The sequence below is a fragment of the Podarcis tiliguerta genome (genome assembly GCF_965153285.1).
Source record: "Podarcis tiliguerta genome assembly, chromosome: 17".
Lineage (NCBI taxonomy): Eukaryota > Metazoa > Chordata > Lepidosauria > Squamata > Lacertidae > Podarcis > Podarcis tiliguerta.
In genome coordinates this window covers 36,648,615-36,667,824 of record NC_139550.1, presented here as the reverse complement: position 1 = coordinate 36,667,824, position 19,210 = coordinate 36,648,615, and the positions used below count along the sequence as shown (strand labels likewise).

General features: G+C 43.4%; 1 long non-coding RNA gene across 6 annotated transcripts in view; it reads right to left on the bottom strand.

Annotated features, from left to right (window-relative positions):
• Positions 1 to 723: 723 nt before the first annotated feature.
• The window catches only part of LOC310667899, a 31,467-nt gene continuing 12,980 nt past the window's right edge, over positions 724 to 19,210 (bottom strand). The window contains exons 2-8 of one of the 6 annotated variants that reach the window (XR_014506375.1): positions 6,756 to 7,190; positions 4,817 to 6,395; positions 4,408 to 4,722; positions 4,138 to 4,193; positions 3,987 to 4,044; positions 1,895 to 3,594; positions 724 to 1,081 (exon numbers count right to left, since the gene is read on the bottom strand). This is a non-coding gene — a long non-coding RNA (uncharacterized lncRNA). Of the gene's footprint in view, positions 1,082 to 1,894; positions 3,595 to 3,986; positions 4,045 to 4,137; positions 4,194 to 4,407; positions 6,396 to 6,755; positions 7,191 to 19,210 lie in introns of all 6 variants that reach the window. The other 5 variants (XR_014506376.1, XR_014506377.1, XR_014506373.1 and 2 more) reach the window with 5 other exon arrangements.

The following is a 19,210-nucleotide window of genomic DNA, read 5'->3' as shown; positions in this document are numbered from 1 at the left end:
GGTGACTGAGGTGGGGAAGTTTTGCTTGCCATTTAAAAGTAATAGCCCTGCCAGAAAGAAAAAATGAAAGCAAATCTTCCTATATAAATAGGACTTTAAGGCCACACCATCCGTTTTGGCTCTTCTGGCACTTGGCCCCCTCCTCTTCCTCACTGCCAGCTATTAGCTGCTTTCCCCCAGTGGCAAGAGAGACAGAGAGACGCAGCAATGGGGATGAGGAACCTGGGTCTCTCCAGATGCTGCAAGGACTACAACTCCCATTAGCCCTGACCCTCGGCCACGCTGGATGGGCTGAAGGGAACTGGAGTCCCTCAACACCGGGAGTGCCTGCGGTTTTCCATGGCTGATGTAGGACAGAACAGAACGGAAGAAGAGAAGCATAGATCTGTCAGCTTCATTTAACTCCAAAGTCACAGTTTATAAACTCACAAGCCTCAGAGCACTGCCTTCTTGACAAATTTGACGAAAAAGAATTGATGGTTTTCCTGTTTCTATTTCTAGAAAACAGATGGCTTTCCCTTTTCTAAACAATGAACATCAGCATCTGTCTTTTTGTTAGAATTCTCTCTCTTATGATATCATCTCAGTTCATGAGCCTCAAAAAGAAAAACCCCACCCCAAAACACTAGGGTTAAGATTTTGCTTGTGTTTGTGTAATTGATTAATCAATATGGTGAGCCGGCTCAAATATATTTAATCAGTTAACACATGCAGACTATAAAGTAAAGTACACTGGATAATTTATTAGAGCACCAGAGTCTATGTACTTTGTCTTATATCAAGGCAGTCCCAGGCTTGCCTGCTTCTCAGCACCCAAAATCTATCAATGTCCAAGAGTATGTCCAGAATACAAAGCAACATCTTGGCTCCAAGGATGGCATGTTCAGCGCCTCCTCTGACATCAGTAGCCCATGGGCAAGTCCAGAGTCCAGCCAAGATTATTGGGAAGCTTCCTGTTGCAACCATCTATCAAGCCACAGGAGGCCCAAACAGGTCCATCGTTTCCACCACCAAGCAGAGATGCTCCAGGAAGGAGCTGATGGACACACATAGAATCCGGGCTTCATCTGCTCTCCATCGACTGCAAAATAATAATAATAATAAATATATATTGTGTAGACTGAAACAAAAAACATCAACACTTGCATCCAGGAGCAGGCAGGGAGGAGCATCATGTTATCGGAGTGCTGTGAGAGATGAATGATTCTGGCAGGTAAGTCAGCAAGGGGAGACAACAGAAGGTCAGGGTGCAGAAGGGCCCCAGCTTAGTGGGAGAGCAGCCACTTTGTATGCAGATGGTCAATCCCTGGTAGGTCTGGGAGCTACGCCTGTCTGTCCCCCTGAAAAACTGCAGATGGTCCTGTGCTAAATGGATGATAGGCAGATTCCCACGTCCCCAGGAAGTTGTCCTCTGTGCAGAAGCACAAGGATCCAAATGCAGGTCTTGCTCAGCACAACGCTTTCTTTTACTTGCACCCCACTCTTCCTCCAAGTTTTGCTCAAAACAACCATGAAGGGTAGGTCAGGCCAAGAAACAGACTCATTCAAAAGGGTTCAACTCCAAAGATCTTCTGGCAGTTTCCTCCTGTGAGAAATGAGGTTACAGAGATCCAGGCAGAGGGCCTCGTTGGTGGTGGCACCTGCCCTGTGGAAGGTCCTCCCATCAGATGTCAAGGAGACAAATAACTAATAATAAATAATAAAAACTGTTGTTGTTGTTGTTTAAACCCTGGCTCAAGTCCAGCATGCCATCCATTGCGGCGCCACCTTGTCTCTCATCCTCCTGCAGCTTGTGCAGGAGACCTTCCAGCAGGCTGGACTCAGAGCCCACCCTCTGCCCCGACTGCCACCACACCTTGCCTCTTGCAGAAGGGGGCGCCTGGCCAATACCCACACATGCAAGATGTCCTCCGTCACGTCCAGTTCCTTGCTGATCCCTTCTTTGCGGGGCTCAGGGTCAGGGGCCAGGGAGCCCAGCGCAATCTGGGCCAATGATGGTGATGGGAAAGGGATCCTCAGCTCACTGATGTCGGGGGTAGCGATAAGGAGCATAAAACGTACAAGAAAATCCCCCCCCACCCCCAGGCACACACGGCATACCTTTCCAACAAGAGACACTCTCTCTTATTCAAGGCCACTTTTGTATTCTATGTTTAATATTTCTGGGAGAGCTTCTAGTCCCTGGTTTTTGACTGCGGAGCTCTGACACGGCAGGGCCAGAACACTTCTGTGGCATGTAACCAGGCCCAGAACATTGGTACCAAATGAGTGTCCCATTTAGTGTCCCATGCGCTTCATTCTAATACAATAATATTGGAATTTTCTCAAAGGGGAATTACACACACTAAAATAATTGGAAGAGGAAGTGTGAGTCATTGGTGCTCCCATTCCCCAATATACAGTGTGAGTGTGTCGTGTGTGGTGTGTTTGTAGGAATTCTCGCTGTAGGAGAAGGTGTGCCGTTCCCTTCAGCAACATACCGCCCTGAAAAAAGAAAGAAATTTCCACAAACTAATGTGGGAAACGTTGCAAAATGCAATTCTGGCCCTCCTGAAGATCTGGGTGGATAGTTCTTCTGATGCCTGGGTATCCCTGACTTGCAGTAGCTCTGGAAGGATCTTTCTTAGCAGCCCTGTCTGGAAATGCCTGGGACCCCACCTCCTGAATACAAAGCATGCACTCTGAAATGGATCTCTAGCCCTCCCCCAACGTGCACTTACTAGGGAGTAAGTCTTTCTTCAAAGTAAACTTACTTAGGGTCAAACTGCATTCCTCATGATCAGGAGAAAACAAAAGGGCCTAACCCTAGATAACCCCAATTGCAGAAATTGGACACGTCTTTGCTTAGAGTGGCCATTGACACTTGGCCAAAGGAATGGACACCAATTTGCATACGCTGTGTGTAAATGCACATATAAAAATATTAGTAGTTTATATCCTACTAAATCATAGTCACTAGACCCATTGATTTGAGTGATTCTGAGCATGAATTAGCTGGATATATGGTATTACCTTTAGTATGACTGATGTGTTAGGTCACCCTATAATTCTACATGGGAATATTATACATCTCACTGCAGTGGGGAAGACTGTGGCCTAGGTGGTTGCGCTTAGTCTGCTGCCGAGGTGCTATCTGTTGATGGGCAACTTCAGTGCCCCTGCTCTTCCTTCTGTATCTTTCAGCCATTCAAATAGAGGACACCTTCATACAGAGAACTGTCACTGTCCACATCTTAAGCCTCTGACAGCCCTGAAAATTGACAACTGTCTTCTGTAAAATAGGACACCTGAGCATCTTATATTTGCTCTTCTTCTGCTGCTAATGACTGAACGTCATGACATTTCCTCTTTCAACCTGGCCTTTTCCACATTCTGAATAATCTAAGTAGGATCAGTTTGTTTGTCTATTTAGGTTACTTTCTAAACAATGCAAAATTAAGAGGCAGTCTTTTATATATTTACACTATATATAAAAGAAGTAAGTATTTTGCTCCCTATGGCAAGGAGTGCTAGGATGGGAAGCATCCATGTAATCCACCTTGTCTTAGACACACACCAGTGATGCATCAGAGGAGCACTTTGCTTCATTTAGTTCTTAAGGGGAGAGAGAGAGAGAGAGAGAGAGAGAGAGAGAGAGAGAGGTTGCATTGGAAGTAAGCAGGGACACCGCAGGGGCTTGAACCCCGTCCTGGAAACCAGGAGCGCCAACCACCAGCGTCTTTTGCTTTTTTTTGGCCAGTGCAACAAGGTGAAAAGCAAAACCTGAGAGAACACTCTGAATACAGAATGTTCTCTCAGGAAAAAAGAAAACCCTTAAGAATTATGAAGTTGCAGACAGAACACAATCGAGGTTTTATCCCTTGCCATGAGTAAGGGATATTCACCTAGATGTGTTTAAGTCACAGAGTGCCATGCTGACTGCCATTCATTTGCAGGGCACAACAGAGAGACTGGTTCCAGTCTTCAAACTCTGCCTTTATGCTCACCTTTTTGTTTGTCCCTCCGAAGTGTGAATTCATGGGCCTGGAAGTTCCTTCCGCTGGTCTGTGAAAAGCAATCTGGACTCATTAGTTTGTCCCCGGCCCTTTCCTGCCAATTCCAGAGAAATGTTTTTGGAACACAGCTGTTCTGACTGACCTGACCTCTGCAGGAAGAGCTGGCTTCACCTGAGTGTGGTGGGCTCTGGGACAGAACTGTGAAGAGATCAAGCGGGGGGAAATGGAGAATCCAGCACTAAAGGATTGGACTGAAAAAGATCACTGAATTGTGGAGTGTGAAGTTCACTTGCCGTTAAGTTTCCTGAAGGCTTCCAAATTCTATTTCTTGTGTCACTGAGATGCACCTGGAAGAGACTAGGGTCTTCAGCAGCCCTCCCCTCCAGACACAGGAGCAAAAACAGCCGGTTACCTAAAGCAGCCCAGTCAAGACGCAGGTGTCTCTCAATCCTACACTGCAGATGTTCACTTGATGTATCAAGAACTCTGACATTGCCTCTTACTTGTCAATGGAACAGATCTGCTTCTGGCACAGGTAGCTCTGTGAGGTCTGTAAAAAAAAAGAGCTGGAACAAAACAAGGCTGGCTGTCCCACCAAAAGATGTACCTTATTGTGTGGTGATGGCACAGGAAGGGGCCTCCCCTGCAGTGGTGTCCCGACAAGAGAAGTCCCTCCAGGTAGAAGCACGGAGAGTGACTTCATTAGGCTTTCGAGTTCGCAGCTCTTCTGAAACAGGGATTGAATAACCAACGTTGCTCAATACAAGCTCTTTGGAATATTTAGTTTGCATATTTCATGTATGATTCCATTTAGAGCCTACCTTTTCTCCAACTGGCTCAGGGTGCTTGAATGGTCCCCCTCGCTGCAACCTAAAAGAATCTTTGTACAAAGAGTTGCAGGCAGAACACAACAGATATTTTCCCCTCAGTCAAGCACAAGATACTCACCTAGTTGACCTTCAGCCAGAAGACACACAACTGTATTGCTGCTATAATTACTATAGAGCCTTTAGAGATTACTTGCTAGTTATTAGTGCCATCTCTGTTAATTCAAATGTTTTATTAACAGAAGCTACAATTGCGGTTGAAGGTAACCAAGTGAGAGGTTACAGGCAAAGGAAGCAGTTTGCTACAGCAGGTTTTAAAATATATTACCTTAGGAACAGAAGAACTGGCGAGGATCCAAATTTTAGCATTTGTTGGAAAACCAGCAACTGTCAGCCCTATCGTGCAAGTTTTCACCAAAAAGTCAGCAATACAATTTGGGTCAAATTAAACTTCTAATAAAGTCTCAGCATTTATGGATCATGTTCCCTGCATTAAAAAAATCATACATGTACCCCAGTCGAAGAAAATTGGGAGCTACATGCCTCCTTTATCTACAGGATTGAAGGGTACAGACCTCTATTCCAAAATGTTTCACAAAATTATTATGATTTTGTGTGGCCCCGCTCTATTCATTGGTGGAACAATCAGCCACCCCCTTATGTATGAGTAAAAACGGCCAGAGACGGAATTTATAAGATTTCAAATATTTTCTCAGTCATTTCAGCTTGACCATTAGCAGACAACATTTTCTGCCCTTTATGTACAGGAAAAAATGGTCACGGCTCATCCTTCCTAATTGTGAATATGTTTGTGCTTAAATGTTTGCTGGACTTTTTTTCCTTAAAAATGGCTGACAAAATGGTGAAAACCTCTACTCACTCCGATGCCTCTCCCATTACCATCAGTAGATTGACCCTCAAAATGTCTTATTTACTTTTTCACACTGAAATCAGCAAGGCAGTTGCTGCAGACAAAGGAAGCAGTTTGATGCATCAGCTTTTAAAATGGGTATTCTAAATATCTAAATACACTTAGGAGCAGAATTACTGGCATGTTTGGAACCTTCTGGATTTATACACATCTGAACAAACCAAAACTCAACAATATTTAGGTGACCCTCTTCTGCAGTTGCCCAGTAAGTACAATTTGTTTGGCTTCATGTGCCAAATGCCACCACTTTTAAGCAGCTGCTCAAGAGGGTTTGTTATTCTACTCCTTGGAAGCCACATTATACATAAAATTAAGTTCTGCCCATTAGCGAAGGAGCTTATCTATAGTCGCCGAAAAGCTATCACAAAATGGCTGCAAAGCATTTTTGTCAACAAGGCAACCTGAGCTAACATGAAATTAAATGGAATAATGTTGTCTTCTCCCCCTAGATCCCCCTGGATCCCCCTACCCTTCTCACTTCTAAGTCTTACCTGTGTTAAAATCTTACCCGTCTTGGTTTTTCCAACTTCTGGAGCGAGGTTCTGGAGCGAGGGCTTGCAGACCAGATCCAGGTGCCCTTGGAAGAAGCTGAATATCTGGATCCACTTCAATCAGGGTTTAGGCCTTGGTGGCCCTGCACCTCTGTCGAGAGACAAGGGAAGGCGCTCAGTGACCCCCAGTGCCCTCCATCGGCTTCGGCTGGTGGCCCAGTTGCGCCCCTCTCTGGACAGGGATAGCCTGACTCCTCCTGTCTCTGCTCTGGGAACCCGTTCTTGGGTTGTTCTTTTGGTTTTGATTTGGTGTAGTTGATATTTTATGTGAACCGCCCTTAGACCTTCGGGTATAGGGCGGCATAGAAATTCAATAAATAGTAACAACAGTAATGATAATAATCACTTCGGCAACAGAAACACCAAACTTCTTTTCATGAAATGGCTTCTCCAGTTGCCTTTTAAAAGAAAAGCCTTCTATTTTCTGCAATTATTCTTCATATCCACCTACCCTTTCCTCTGCTCCTTTGTACATCCAAAGACTTGTTGGTTGAAAGGGAAATAAACTTGATTTCGCCCCTTGTGTTCCTTCATGTGTCTTTGTTTTCCCTTGGCTTTTCTAGTCATCAGGTGTATCTGCTTTTCTTGATTCTCTTTAAAATCTTCATCTTGGTGTTTTTTATGAGTTTTCAGTTTAAATTTTTCATGGCTAAGCTTTCTTTTGGGGGCTTTCTCAAAGTCCAGCATCTGTCCACAATTTACTCTCCCTGTTTTACTATGATTAATTCTTTGTTGGTCTTCTTGTTTTCTTTCAGTTTCCTTTAAATTTAAAATGTATTGCGTCTCCTAACACCTTTTAGGGAGTTACTGAATCTATTTATCGTCTGTCTGTCTGTCTGTCTATCTTCTACAAGCAACATTTAAAATTGCCAACTATGGAGATCACCTTTTGTTGTATCTCTTTTTAAAGTTGTAAAGAACAACTTCAGCTCTGACCCGTGAGAGGGCTAAAAACCAGTATTATTGCCAGGGACAGTCTCACTCACTAGACTCTGGCTCGCTCCTTCCACCACCTGTCAGTCATAAGGGCACATAAAAAAGTCCCTTGGCGCATTAATACAGTGGATACAAATGGGTTTGTTTTCAACATGGGATCACTGCGCATGGGTGAGAAATTAGTGCCGGCCCCACTCCCTAATGACAGGGTTGCTGGGGGCCCAACTTGATTAAAATATGGGGGGTGGGCGAGCAGTAAGCCCTGCCCTACATAGTCACATGACACGGCACACACAATTAAATGGCAATGGCCATCAACGGTTGGGGGGGGGCGGTTATGGGCTTAAGAGGAGTTAGCTCCTAAGCCAAGGTATGTGTCATTGCTGGATCCATGTCGTTGTTTGCTTGGCTATGTGTAGAACATGCTGTGCCTTTTAATGACATTTTGCCCACGTATCGCACTGATCTGAACATTAAAGATTTTGGTAGACACTGCAGCCTGAGTTTGAATTCTTCTTTGAGTGACAGCCAGGAAACTCTCCTCCACAGTGTGCTTTTTTGGAGGTTCTCCTTATGGGAGGGGCCCCAGGGCCCCCAAAATGGATAACCTATCGCTTTAAGAAAATGCTTTAAGAAAATGCTAAGAAACTTAAAGCTATCTCTCTCTCTCTCTCTCTCTCTCTCTCTCTCTCTCTCTCTCTACAAGCAACCTTTAAAATTGCCAACTATGTAGATCACAAGGGAAAATTTGTTGCATCTCGTTTTAAAGTTGTAAATCCCAACTTCAGCTCTGACCAGTGAGAGGGCTAAAACCAGTATTATTGCCAGTCAGTGGCGGAGGAAGCCGCTCAGGCACCTGGGGTGCAAGCTGCTTATGGGGCAGGGCGAAGGAGGGGCGAGGTGTCCATAGGGGAAGGGCTCACCGTGGGGCCCCCAGAGTCTGCCTGCCTCCTCCCACTCAGTCGCCCTTCAGCTGGGGGGGGGCAGTGGGCAGACCGTTTGGGCAGCGCAGAGCCTTGGGCCCACTGCAGGCCCCGTGGGGAGTGCGCCCCGGCATTTTGTCACCCCCCTCAGTGGGGACACCCAGGGCGGCCCCACACCTACCGCACCCCCCTTCCTCCGCCCCTGGTTGCAGGTGGTGTGGCCAGAGGATTCGGGGGAGAACTGCCCCCCCCAATCAAGAAAATAAAAATATACTTAACAGTTGTTCGCAGGTAACTCAGTTCTGCCCCCTCCCCCGGTTGCCGTGTGTCCTCTTTTTCCAGGACACATCCTCTTTTTCAGGGGGAACATTTTAAAAATTTGCCCAAATGTCTCTGGCTATACTTTCTGGATGAGTCCTAGACAAGACTGGTGATTGAAGACTTGCTTTCCCCTTCACTTCTCCTGCCCCCCTCAGCAATATATCACGGCTTCTATAGCCTACGTATAGAGGGAGTATTTAAAATGAGAATCTTCATGGCGTCCTCTTTTTTGCTCTTCAAAATATGGCAACCCTAATTCCCCCCCCCCCAAAAAAAGAAATCATGGCTACACCCAGGGCAGGTGGTCGTAACGACAGTGCCAATTTGTTGATATAATCAATGAACAATTACGATGTACTTAGTAATTTATCCTTCTTAACCTGCCCATTTATCATCACGCTGCTGTGTTGATTCAAACTCCCAGATTGTGCCATTTCCCATTCCTGGGAAAAACCAAGATCGTAAAGTGAGGGCCTCCCCCCATTTCCCACCTGACAGCTATTTCCATTTTGGCAGTGGCTATCAGAAAAGTGACCACAGTCAAAAATGGAATATTGGGGTTCAGATCCCCCCCCCCCCCGCAAGAACTAAAAAATGTGAGCCACATCTTTCACTATCTCCCTCGCCCTTGCCATCTCTCCCCTGCTATTTGTAAGGCCTCGTTGGACAGCCACTTTCTTGCATTTCCTTTTCATTGGGATGGTTTTAGTTGCTGCCTCCTGTATAATGTTACGAGCCTCCATCCATAGTTCTTCAGGCACTCTGTCCACCAAATCTAAATCCTTAAACCTGTTCCTCACTTCCTCTGTGTATTCATAAGGGATTTGATTTAGATTGCATCTTACCGGCCCAGTGGTTTTTCCTACTTTCTTCACTTTAAGCCTGAATTTTGCTATAAGAAGCTGATGATCTGAGCCACAGTCAGCTCCAGGTCTTGCTTTTGCTGACTGTATAGAGCTTCTCCATCTTTGGCTGCAGAGAATATAGATGTATATCAAACCAGCGTACCACACTGTAATAAAGTATGAAAGGACACTTTCTGTTGTGGACTGGTAGATGGAGATCATCAGTTTTTGTTTGACCTTGTTCTTTTGCAGGACCCTGAGGAAATGGAGTCTCTGTTGGGCCTTCCTAACCACCTGGGTTGTCTTGATTTTCCAAGTGAGGTCTTCACTAAGGTAAACTCCCAGGAATTTAAAGGAAGAGACTCTCTCCACACAACCCACCCTGAAATACAACGGGGCTAGTTCCCCTCTCGTCCTCCAAAAGTCCAACACCATCTTCTTTGTCTTGCTGATATTTAGGTGCAAGTTATTCTCTAGGTACCATGTGGAAACTTTTTGAACCTCCTCCTTATACGCTGATTCATCTCCACCTGTAATTAGACCCATTATGGTGGTATCATCTGCAAACTTAATGATTGCAGTTGATGGATCAGATGAAATCCAGTCATATGTAGACAACGAGTACAGGAAGGGACTCAGCACACATCCCTGTGGGGTGCCAGTGCTGAGCTTCAGGGAGGTAGATGTAACAGTCCCAATCCTCACTATTTGTGTCCGATCCCTCAGAAAGTATTTAATCCAACCACAGATGGTAGGGGAAAGGTCCAGGTCCATCAGCTTTTTAATAAGAATGTCCAGGAGAATGGTATTAAAAGCCGAGCTATCATCAATAAACAGCATTCAGACATAATTCCTCGGTCTCTCCAGTTGACTCCTTGCAAGGTGAAAAGCTGTGGCTATGGCATCATCTGTTGACCTATTTCTCCTATAAGCGAACTGGTGTTCATCAAAATCCAGTGGAAAATATGTCCTGAGGTGTTGAAGAAATATCTGGTATTTCTCTAATAGCAAACTACCAAGAGTTGTAAATAATATTTAGTACACTAACCTTTGTCTAACTCTTGGGAAATGTCAGCTTGCTGAGTTATTTTGTGCCATTGTGATTCACTGTTATATTTGCGCTCAGGACTTTGTAGGATTTGATAATCTTTATAGGTCTTTTAAATTTCTAATCTACCTACCTATCTGTATCTCTCTATCCCTCTATCTCTCTATCAATATTATCTATCCCCTCCCCCCTTTCCCTTTCCCTTTCTGTACTTCCCTATCCTCCTAAATTTGTATATATACAAATACAAAACTGTGGAGTCATTATATATATATATATATGACTCCACAGTTTTCTGGGTTGCCTCTGGGTCCAGTAACCCTCCAGCCTCTCCTAAGCTGCAGAGGCTCAGGGCAGAGAGGCAGAGGGAACTAAGTTCCCGCAGGAGGAGTGCTCGCCTCCAGGCCAGGAGAGGCGAGTCACCAGAGGACCGGGGCCGCCCTATGCATCAGGGCAGACAAAAGCCGGCCAGCCCCAGTCCCAAGTTGCGGGAGCAACATTATTGGTTGCTAGTGCCTGCCTGAGCTCCTGACCCGCCCTGGCTCCCTGCTTGCTAGCCTGCTCCTGACTTCACCCGACTCCCTGCCCTGCACCCAGCTTCAGCTACTATGGACTGCCTCCCCGTTGCACCTTTGACCACGGACTGGACTTGGACCTCGCCTCTCGGGTAACCCACGGGACCAGCACAGTAAGTCAATGAGGAGCAGTCTGGCACTTGCGTGTGACCTTATCTTCAGGAAGGGGAGATTGCTGCAAACATGACTTCTTGCAGAAAGGATTATGGCTGCCAGTCACGCATTGCATGCCTCCCTCCTTTGGCAGCCCTCCGCCTGTAAATCAAAAGCGGAATGGTGCAGATGCATGGTGTGGTTTATTTTATATGAATACTTGAAAACGCTATGGGGTCCTATGTAGCCAGAAAAACACTTTCACTCAAAAGCGGAAACAGTTGATTAATCAGACATGGTCTATTGACTTGTATGCATTGTAACAATTTAGTCAGGCCATGGAAAATCATTTAGGTGGGTGGGTGATGTTTGTGCTATGTTCATCGTAAGTGTGTACTCATGGGGTGGGGTCTCCAGGCCTCCCACCCCGCCCACAATTAATGTCTGAAATTCCTGTAACCATGTATGTGACCGACCACAGAATGAACCACAAAAACCACAGAGCACAGCCAAGGAACAAACAATATATGAAATACTTTGATCCTTAAGGAATCGTCATGATTGTTAAATAGACTCCACCAAATTAGATCACACCAATGTCCATGGAATGGCCGAAATAAAAACTGAAATAGTTCTGCGTTAGCAAGAACACTGTATTAAAGTGACATTCATATCCATAGCTTCCACTGTAAAGAACTGAACCTGGAAATTTTTTGATGCTGCCAACCTTGAAGAATATCAAAGCCAGAGATGGTGATGATATTAACTGTGAATGTAAAATATCAAACCAACTAGATGGAGACCACCAAAGTAACCATGAAAAGCAATAATGTGTCTTGCGTCAATTAAACTACAAAAGGTTTTGGGACAAAAGTTTTTTTTTGGGGGGGGGGGGGAATTATAAATGGAGGTTTAACTGCAAGTTTTCTTGCCAACAGTGCAAACATGGAAATCAGGGGTCTCCAGTGTGGTGCCCATGGGCCTGCTGACAACTTTCCTGGAGTCCACCACGTGTTTTCGGAAAGTGGACAGGACAGGATCAGTGGTGAATTGTGCCCAGCATGACTTCAGATTGGTCACAGTACATTTGATTGGCTGCAGGGGCGTACTAAGTGTGACCCCTACCCCGGGGGCCACCTCAGGGTGTGTGTGACAAGATGGCCCGCTGCCTCCCCCCAGCTGTAGAGCGGCCGAGGGCGCGCGGTCAGTACAGTTGCCGTGCGTGCAAGCAAACAATTCTCTGGTATCGGCTATTTCATGTTTACTTACCTGAAACCATTAGATAGAGTGTACACAATAAAAAGCATTACTGGCCCTTTAAGTAAAGGCAGCCAAAGAATAACGAGAAAACTGCACTATCACATCTAGTGAATGAATAGACCTGGTGCTTTGAATTGTCTGTTTAAATGACCTGTCAAGCTCAAACCAATGAATGTTAGCAAACAGCACCAACTAGAGTACCGTATGTAAAGCTGGTAAAGGTAAAGGGACCCCTGACCATTAGGTCCAGTCGTGGCCAACTCTGGGGTTGCGGCGCTCATCTCGCTTTATTGGCCGAGGGAGCCGGCGTACAGCTTCCGGGTCATGTGGCCAGCAGGACTAAGCCGCTTCTGGCGAACCAGAGCAGCGCACGAAAACACCGTTTATCTTCCCGCCGGAGCGGTACCTATTTATCTACTTGCACTTTGACGTGCTTTTGAACTGCTAGGTTGGCAGGAGCAGGAACCGAGCAACGGGAGCTCACCCTGTTATGGGGATTCGAACCACCGACCTTCTGATCGGCAAGTCCTAGGCTCTGTGGTTTAACCCACAGCGCCACAGCCAAATGTAATGTATCCACTTCAGTGACAGCCTGAAGTATCTGAAGTGTGCATGCACACGAAATCTCTTAGCAATAACAAACTTAGTTGGTCTCTAAGAACACGGCTACCTACCTGTAACTAGCCTCTATGAATGCAGGTATCCTCCCAGGCAGTTAGAATGTTACAGTGTGAAAGTTCATGTATAAGTCACTGTATAATAAAAACTGTACAAGACACTTTAGGAATCCACTAGAAAACAGCTGTTCTTTCCATGAGTCCTGTTCTGTACAGGGAAAGGTAGGCCTAAAGGGCGACTCAAGAGAGCCATTTACCAGGAGTCAGTAGGCAAATGGCCTCACCGCAGGGGGAAACACCTAACCCAAGTGCCAGGCAGATCACAAAGATGGGCAACCCTGAAATGGATTTGGACTCCAGGGGACAAAAGAATCGTGAGGAACTTGACCAGAGGGGTCAGGAACTGTAAATAGTTTTAGTGTCTTGTGTTAACGGGTGTCAGGAGATGGGGAAAGGGTGGGAAACGACAGCGATCTGCTACCCAGGTACTGCCCCGTACCTGCCCTTGTGGGATGCATCAATGATGTAGCAATGATGAAATATTGAAGGTGGGACTGGGAATTTGGGGAACTAATAAAAGTGGGGGGCACCTTCTGTTCGAGGTCTGACTCATCTCGCTGCCAGAGGAGTGCGGACCCTGCTATAGCAGTTGCTTTTACGGTAAAGGTCAGACTTCTTTCCTATACAATTTGCCTTGATCCTGCCTGTTTCTTTAATCTCTGACCGCAGGGAACCCTCTTTACCTGGTGGGCTCACAGAGTCCCCCAAGGACCTGGAGCTGCGTGGTCCATGTTTGTTTGTTTTTAAAATATTTTATGCAACAAATGAGGCATCTGATCAAGGCCTGTATTTTAAAATGAGCTTAAAAATATATTTGCAAATGTTTGTATGTTTCATGCCAGGCAGAAACCAGCTGGCTAAGTACTCTGGCAGTGTTTATCTTCCTGCTTTCCTGGACAAGGCCCACCCCCCTGATTTATAGCAGTAGCAGGAAACAAATTTCTCAAAGTTGTAAAAGGGAATTACAGGCTGGGAGCAAAGGTTATACTGACCCTACATATTACAGAATACAATCAAGCTGCAAAAACAGTTGGTAAATAGTAAGATTTATTGTTTAACAGAAAATAATACCATGTGCCTCCCATCAGATTCTAGCCATATTTTCCCAAGGTTTAAGGTATCTTGAGAAGGTTAAAGGGCAAAGAGCTAATGGGAAAAGCAGCTGGCTGGAAAAGGGGGGTGCAAATTAAAGAGGCTTCCTTTTGAAGCTGTTTTTACTGAGTTCCTTTTCTTCTAAAAAGCTATCTATTATTATTGGCTTAATGTAATTATGCAAAGGATTTAGAAAGTAAGAAATGTTAGATTCTTATGTTAGATTCTTATTTCACTGATGGTGTGTGAGAATGTGAACCCAAGATCTCTGTTTAAGATAGAATTTAATACCATGAGCCATCTGTTTTAGCCATTTGTTTTGGAATGAAGGGGCAACAAGGGCAAAAGGTGATCTGGTAATTAAGGTGCCTTGTCGAGGCAAATGTAAGATATATGGCTACTTGTCTGCCATTTATGGATAGAAGGAAATTTAGCTCTTTGTCTCCCATAAAAGGTAATAGGAAATGGGTGTATCTTTTATGATTGGTTCTAGCAAACAGCCAATAGGAATTTCAACCAGGCTGATTGGACAGAGGCAGCCAAAGGAGGAGCAAGGGGGCTGGGCTGAGGAAATATAAGTGCTGGCCATCAGGGCTGGAGTGGGCAGAGCTTTGGTAACCATATACCACTGTGCCTATCATTTATTTGTCTGACAAATAAATTATTATGTTAATTTCTCTATTGCTGCATTTAATATTTCATTCCAGCTAAGCGTTAACCACAAGCAGGGTGCTACACAAGCTTTCACAATTATGTAGAGTGGAGGACTTTTCACAATGATCTTATACTGCAGGAAAACCACTCCTTTTGCAGTGGAAGAAGCCCTTCATATTCTATCTCATCCTGATTATCAGAAGATTGTAAATGATCCACCATGCAAGCCTATTGGTGATGATGTCTTTCTGTATTCATTCAAAGGTTCTCCTCAGAAAAGAAATGATTGGCGCTGTGATCAATATTGTTGGATCAACTGTGGTGTCCGACGATGGCCGAGAATTAACCCGAAGCTGAGGAAATTTCACCATAAAATCAAAACTTGTTCAAGAACAGACAACTTCATAAGGCACAGTTATAGACTGCTAGAGCCTTCTTGTGAAATGGTTCTGATACTGGAAATGAGAGGGAATTCCATGCACTTCCTCATGGTGACAGAAAGAGAAATTTGCTAAGACCACATGTACGGACAATGCCTTCAGTAATAGGAAAGATTTCAGATACAAGTGCTAAGCCTTCAAAAATCTATAAAGACCTTTGTAATGACCCTGTAACCAGCTCAGCTCATATACCTGTAGCTCAGCCACAAAACCTGGAGCAGGTAAGAAACAAACTATTTTTAAAAAATATTTTAAATTGATTTTTCCATGTATACTTCTTCTAACGATATATCTTTAACAATTTTTCATATTTCAACCCTCTTCCCGTGGACTTCCCTCATACGCCTATTTTGCTTTATTTACATATTCTTCACCCTGCATGTTGTTTCCCCCAAATTTCACAGAATGCATATTACCTTACTTTTTGTTGCATACAATTGTGATTGTTTTCTCAAACCCTGCCAAGGAGTCCATTTTTTTATGTTGCCTCTTCGTATATGTTGAAAATGCTCCCCCTTCTCTTTTAAAGACTTTGTTGTCCTTTTCATGTAGTTTATCTGATAGTTTTGCAAGTTCTCCATTTTCCATAAGTTTCCCTTGCTATTGTTCTTTTGTTGGTATTTCTTCTGTCCTCCAAGTTTGTGCTAATATAATTATTGACACTGTTGCTGCATACATAATTTCTGATTTTCTTTTTTTATATCTTGATCTACAATTTATAGGAGTAATTCTTCTGGTTTCTTACCAAAAGTCTTTTTAAACATTTTTTCCCAGATTCATTATATATCAGCCAAGGTTGCTTTGTCACTATTGTCACTATTGACTGAAATAAAAATAACATCTTTGATAATGCATTCATCTTTATTGCTGCTATCCTTCCCATCAAGGAGAGGTTCATTCTCTTCCAAATTTCCAAATCTATCTTCATCTCATTCCAAACTTTCTCATAGTTGTCTTTATATAAATTTAAATTTTTATTATCAAGCCAAATTCCTAAATACTTGACTTTTTAATGAATTTCTATTTTTGTAATCTCCTACAGTGACCCATGTGACGGTCACCTCCAGGCTTGACTACTGTAATTTGCTCTGCATGGGGCTGCCCTTGAAAGTGTCCCACAAACTCCAGCGGGTGCAGAATGCTGCAGCGAGGCTCCTCACGGGGTCCCTGCCATGGGAGCATATGCACCCAGTGCTTTACCAGTTGCACTGGTTCCCAGTGGAGTATAGGGTAAGGTTCACGGTGCTGGTCTTGACCTTTAAAGCCCTTTGTGGCTTAGGTCCCTCGTATCTACAGGACCGCCTCTCCTGGTCTGCCCTGCAGAGGACCTTAAGGTCCATGAATAACCATAGTTTAGAGGACCTGGACCCTAAGGAAGTCAGGCTAACCTCCACCAGGGCCAGGGCCTTTTCAGTGATTGCTCCAACCTGGTGGAATGCTCTGTCCCATGAGACTAGGGCCCTTCGGGATTTAACCTCCTTCCGTCAGGCCTGTAAGACAGAACTATTCCGCCTGGCCTTTAATTTGAATTCAGCCTGATCTTTTATGTCCCTTCCCTTCTCTTCCCTCCCCCTCCCCTTTTATGAAGATCGCCTGCTCTGAGACCCCACAGCTAATTCTCCCCTGGCCTCCTCGCTGGCCCAAGTAGGACCAATTCAGCCAGCTAGCCCTGGGGATTATCCAATGCTTATTTCCCCTAAACTGATTTTTTAATTTTGAATTTTATTGTTATTCCTTTTTTTACTGTATTTTATGCTGCTTTTATAATTAAGTGTTTTAAATTTGTTGTTATCTGCCCTGAGACCGGTTTTTGAACCTGGAAGGGCGGGGTATAAATAATAAATTATTATTATTATTATTATTATTATTATTATTATTCCTCCAGTTCCGTCATTTTTTTGGTTAGTATTCTTGTCTTTCCTTTATTTAATCTAAATCCTCCCACTCACCCAAACTTATATTTTCTCACAAGCTTTAGGGAGACATAGTTTTGTTTCCTCAATTGTAATTACCAAGCCAACAGCAAATGCTTTCAACTTAAATTCATCCCCCCCCCCCCCCCCGTTCTTATTCCCATAATCTGTTTGTCTGCTCTTATGTTTCTGTTCAAAACCTTCAGGACCAGAATGAATAATAAAGGTGATAACGGACATCCTTGTATCATTTCTTTTTCCAATTTGGAATTCATTCGTTATCACCTGGTTAATAATTAGTTTTGCACATTGTTCTGTGTATTCAGCTTGTATCCCTTTTATAAACTTTTCTCCATATTCCATTTCTTCCATCACTTTCCTTATAAAGTCCAAAGATACATTATCAAAAGCTTTTTCCACAACTATAAACATCACTGCTGCTTTTTTCTCATTTCTTACTTCTAAATAATCTATTACATTTAAAATATTTCTTATATTATATTTCATCTGCCTACCTGGAAGGAATCCCGCTTGGTCTGGGTGTATTTAAACATTTAAGACCTTTTTCAATCTATTAGCAAAGATGTTAGCTAATATCTTGTAATCATTGTTCAAAAATGAAATAGGTCTATAGTTTTTGACCAAGGTCAAATCTGTATCGTGTTTTGGAATCAAGGTAATATAAGCTTGCTTCCATGTTTCTGGAATTTCCCCTTTTGTTGATATTTCATTCATTATATCTTTCATTGGATTTACAAGGTGTTCTTTAATTTTTTTATTGTACTTTGCAGATAATCCATCTGTTCCTGGTGATTTGCCCACCTTGGAGGTTTCTTGGTCTGTTACTTGTGTATTTAAGAATACTATCTCTTCTTGTTTTATCTTTGGCAGTTTACTCTTTTTTATATATTCCTGTATGTTGATTGCTTTTCCATTTCCTCTTTTGTATAAATTTTGAAAATATTTTTAAAAGGCTTCCCTTATTTCTTTTGTTTTATCTAGAAATTTCCCTTTGGAATGAATTTTACCTATATATATAATTCATATTTCTCCTTACTTGCCATGCTAACAACTTTCCGGGTTTGTTTGCATGCTCAAATAATTTCGGCTTCATTTTTTTAACTTTCCATGCTATTTCTTCATTGATTATCATTGAATGCTGTGATTGTAATCATTTTCTTGCCTGTTTTATGGATTGGTTATTTGGGTTTTTTCCTAATTCAGTTTATTTCTTTGATATGGCTTCCTAAATTTCTTTTTTCCTTGCTTCCCTGGCTCTTTTTAAAAAAAAAAAAAACCCACAACAACAGCATTTTGTTGTATGAAATGACCTCTCATGACTAAAGTGGTACCTCGGGTTACATACACTTCAGGTTACAGACTCCGCTAACCCAGAAATAGTACCTCGGGTTAAGAACTTTGCTTCAGGATGAGAACAGAAATCGTGCTCCGGCAGCGCAGCGACAGCAGGAGGCCCCATTAGCTAAAGTGGTGCTTCAGGTTAAGAACAGTTTCAGGTTAAGAACGGACCTCCGGAACGAATTAAGTACGTAACCAGAGGTACCACTGTACTTTACAAGCATTCCATATAATTTTGATTTTTGTTTCCTTAGGTAAGAAACAAACAAGCTTGAAATACAACATTCACAAATCAGTCGTGATGATTTGTACAGTGTTTTTGAATTAACAGAACTCCTTGAAGGCTTCATCCATTATATCTCTCTGTGTCCCACAGTGATTGTTGTTATGGGCCTACAGGATATTTCATCTGAAATTGGGAAAATAATATCACTGAAGGCAAATTTACCTATGCTTTTTTCATATGACACAACTTTTCAACTTGGAGACTTCTTCCTATCTATTTTATTATTTCAAAATGTGCTTTTCGCTGAATCACCACTGATTCCTGTAATGTTCATGATGCATGACAGCAGGCGAGAGGACAATCACAGGAGATTTTTGGAAACCCTTCCAAATCAGTGTCCATTGCTCAATTCAGAAAAAGTTGTCATAATGTCTGACAGAGAAAAAGGAATAGAAAAGGCTTTGGATTATGTTTTGCTCAAGAGCCACAGAGTGGAGTCACATCCGCAGAGACATCGTGTTTTGGCTGAAAAAACATGGGGCCA